This window comes from Atta cephalotes, assembly GCF_000143395.1.
Source record: "Atta cephalotes unplaced genomic scaffold scaffold00002, whole genome shotgun sequence".
In the NCBI taxonomy this organism is placed as follows: domain Eukaryota; kingdom Metazoa; phylum Arthropoda; class Insecta; order Hymenoptera; family Formicidae; genus Atta; species Atta cephalotes.
The window spans coordinates 2,423,029-2,427,605 of record NW_012130066.1 but is presented as its reverse complement, the minus strand read 5'-3'; positions in this window follow the sequence as shown (position 1 = coordinate 2,427,605).

Genomic DNA, 4,577 nt, shown 5'->3' with positions numbered 1-4,577 from the left:
TTTTGTTATTTTTGTTTACAACTTCCTTGTGGGTAAAAAAAAAATATTAATCAATCCATTTTTATGATTGTTGTTTCAAAGTAAACCACATCCATATTAACATATGTATTTAATAAATAATAAATGAAATTTTTAAGTCAAATTTAAAATACCGAAAGAATATTTAAATATTCCTAGGTCTTAAAAAACCTTTTTATACGCATCTTAAAATTAATCTTAAGAAGATCGATCTAAATAAGCTTGTGCTTTTCTAATTCGCATTCGAAGAAATATCAAAGATCAAGAATGAATAAAAAATACGAATTAGGCTCGAAAAAATATCAACATCAAGTTTAGCTAAATCACTTTTGATTATTAATATATACTGATTAATAAATAAATGATAGTGCGAATCTTGTTTGTCGACATCCGCCAAATATCCAGGAAGTCGTTCATCCATCTTATGTAACGCATTGCGGACAAATTAACCTTTGCAAGTACAGAGCATTTTTAACGGGGTGTTTATTTTATCGAGCTGAAACCAATGAAGTGTCAAGAGCATACATACCACATGTTTTCTCGTCAATCCGTTGCGTCTCCTTGGTTGCCTCCGAAGCGTAATTTCAGTTCCATAATTTATATACGAAATATACAACTCGACGCTTATTCTTATAACAAATCAGATGTTTAATAAAAAAGGTTTCAATTTATCGGCAAAAGAAAATATAGCGAGCTTTAAATATTCGGTACGAATATAAATTTCCATTTATGTCAGTTTATTAGTGGGGTACATATTCAAACCCCACTCTCCAAAAATTGTCCTAATCTCCAGAAAAGTTAAGATAATAGTATGAATCTCAATAACCCTTGAAATAATAAATACTTGTACGTACTTCTTTTGTGTACGAGAAATAATTTATATCTGACTCCATTTACAGTATATCTACAATATTTATTCTATTTTTCAAAGCATATCTTCAATGTCCGCCAATTTTTGTAGATCAATTTCTGTAACTCATTTTGATTATTTCTTAATTATCAAAAGGAATGTTTAAACTTTAATTTAAGTTTTCATTATTCGATATGATAATTTTTTATAAGTTGTCGCTATCGAAAATATTAAAAATTTATATTAAACTTTAGTGTTTTTTTGCCGGTGAATATATATACATTGTTTATGTATAGCAACGATTCCGGAACGCGTGTCTATCACGAGAAAGTTACGCGCTTGAACTTTACTATTTACGCGTGAATGTACGTAGAGACACGTGCCAGTCTCGTTACCACGTGTATTTTTAATGTGCTTTAATGATGCATGAAAGAAGAAACACTTTCAAGATAATGATCACGATGCGATCATTATCTTACTACTATTCAATAAAGGATCACCTGTTCTCTAGTAGTATTTAAAATTCATCTAACGCAATTTAATTGCGTCTGAGATTGCGAACGCAGAAAGCGTAAAAGATCGATTAATCACGATCTTCTATGATCCATTATGTAAGAAAGTATAAAGTCTTCTTAATGGCTGAAGCAAACATGTTTGTGATTGATTCATACGCGTAATCATAATGTAAGAAGATCAGGTGTTACGATAGACAAAAAAAAACTTAAACAATGAGACATAAGGCCGGAGTACAGACCTTCGCATAATGTATAATGCATAAAGAAAATACAGCCTTACAACTTTAAATATTATTCAGTGCAAGAAAATACAGCCTTACAACTTTAAATATTATTCAGAATAATATAAATTTTCATTTATGTTAATTTCAGTTTATTAGGGGGGGAATATAAACAAACTCCACTCTCCAAAAATTGAGAGTCACAATTTGAATCTCAATAAACCCTTGAAATAATAAATACTTGTATTTATTTGTGTAGGAGAAATTATGTCTGACTCCATCTGCAATATCTATTATATTTTTCAAAATCTTCAACGTCCAGTTTTTATAGGTCAATTTCTGTAACTCATTTTGATTTTTTTAATTATCAAGGAGAATGTTTAAGCTTTAATTTAGATCAAAGTCTTTTATTTCAGTAAAAGAAAAGAAAAAAAAGATTCTGATTGATTTCATTGTGTATTAAAAGTTAAATGTGTGAATAAAATTGTGAATAAGTAGTGGAATAAAAATTTCACAAAGATTTAGATAAGTTTCTGATGGGATGAACAAATTATTACGCATCCTTGGAATTCTTTCACTTAGTCTTTTTACATAATACGTACGTATTAAGGATGGATTGCGCATTCCTAAGAAATTATCACTATCAGTGTAGAAAGAAAGAAGGTAGCTTGAATTGTTATTTTTTCTGTCTAAAGTATCGAGTTGAAGAAAGATGCTGATAGAATTGATAAAAAGTTGATGAGTACATGCTTCTTTTTAACGGAGCACGAAGTAAGATCAAGAAATGTGCTGTCTGTTATTGTATATCTATAAATTGATTCTTTTTTTGATGATTTTTTTTTTTAATACATAATCTTGTATCGTTCACATGTTCCCTCGTGTTTCAACATAGACCTCGTATGAACGCCTTTGTAACGATTAGATCATCATCATCGTCATCGTCACCCTCGGGGCGGCACTTTCGTTTGCACCAATCGAGTTGCCGTATATCCCGGACGCGATCATTATCGTTAAGAATAACCGAGCTTCGCTTCTCTCTCTCTCTTTCTTTGTCTTTTCCATTTATTCCTCTTTTCACCTTCCGTTCGTCTTTTCCTGAAGAGATAAGACGACCAACCACGCGCGCCCTGTCATGGCCCACGCGACATTCATTACGACTAATCAACCCTTCAAATAATCGCTCTAAACAGACACAGACAATTCTCTCATTTGGAATTTCATCCATCTTGGACTACAAAACTGCATTGCCTCGCAAATGATCATATATACATAACGAAATTATATTGTTTAATCGGTTAATAAAAATCAGAAAGATTCGCCCTACAGGAAATAAAAGAGCGGTTTGATAACTATATTTTATAAAATTATTAAGTTATTGCCATTTCGGAAAATGCATATTAAATTTCGATTAATTCATTTAAATGGAATTAATTTTAAATAAATTTCGTAATTTGATTCGGTTTTGCTATTCTTCTTAGAGCTAGCTTACTATCTCTTCCATATAAAACAAAATAATCACGATAATCATGTTTCAAGAAAAAAGTAAAATAAAAATAGAAAAATATAGCTAAAATAAATTAAGACGTATGCTTTACTAAATAAAGATAAAATATATGCTTATTAATCGACAATAGACTTCCGTTTATCTACAGCCCATTCATTTATTAAATGAACAATTCATGCTCACAGATTCAAATATCTTCATACGTGAATTATGACGTCATAGTTCAAATAAAATACCTTGATATGCTCGACTAATTTTCTGAACAGCGGCTCTTATTATCAGTCATCGGAATTAATAAGTATTGATAGAGAGAAGTAATGAACCTCTATTATCCGAACCATTCAATTATATCAGAATTGTCTCCTCTCGACAAGTTCGGATAAACAGAGAATTCCACTGTATATGTATTTTAATTATATATATTTAATTATAGACACATATGAGACATATATATATATTCATATTTAGGATATCATTATATTTTTTAAATTTACATTTTGATATAAAGACATTTTCATTCATTTTTGCTTAGTTATTTACATCATTACTTCGCATATCAATTTTATTTTCACACTTGTAGGAAAAGAATTTGCCACGATAAACTAATATTACATAATTTTTGATAATGACAATATAAGAATTAATTACATCATATAAGTTACGTTGTAAATAGTTGCATTATCATAAAAGTATTTTTTGTTCTACACTTATATATAAAATATAAAATTACTTTCTCACTTATACGTTGTTATTACAGTCTCACAGTTTATAACTACATCTATATTTTATGTATCATATAACTATAATATAAATTACAAATGACAAACTATTTTGTCGGCATTAGATCCATTTCAATCGTATTGTACAAGAGTTCGCGAATGTTCATTACAGTTATAATTTAGTAATTTAACATTCTTTGAAGTTTTATTTCAAGTACACATTATCGATATAATATCACTATTATAACTGTAATAAATGAGTCAAAATTAAACAACATTTCCTATCTATATATAAATATTATATCTAAGCAAATTATTTTATGTCCAAGCTAATACGCGATCAATATGTAAAAGAAAAAAACAATGTCTTCGTATTCACCAGCACCATTTTTCAGTTTTGCTTTTATGAAAATATAAATAGACAAATAAAAGATAACAATTTCCCTATATAAAATTAATGCATAAATTTGAATAGATATAACATTATAATATAAAACAAAATAAAAATAAAGATAAAAATACATTTACAAATCATACTTAGGCTGTGTTCTAAAATTGAGTACTAAAAATGCCAGTACTAAAAATCTATAATGCACGTGACGTAAATTGCCAGCATTTTTAGTGCTGGCAGTAAATTTGGAATACAGCCCTTGATATATATATATATATATATATATATATATATATATATATATATATATAGTATATTAATATATATATAATAATAATAAGAAGAGATAAGTAGAGTAG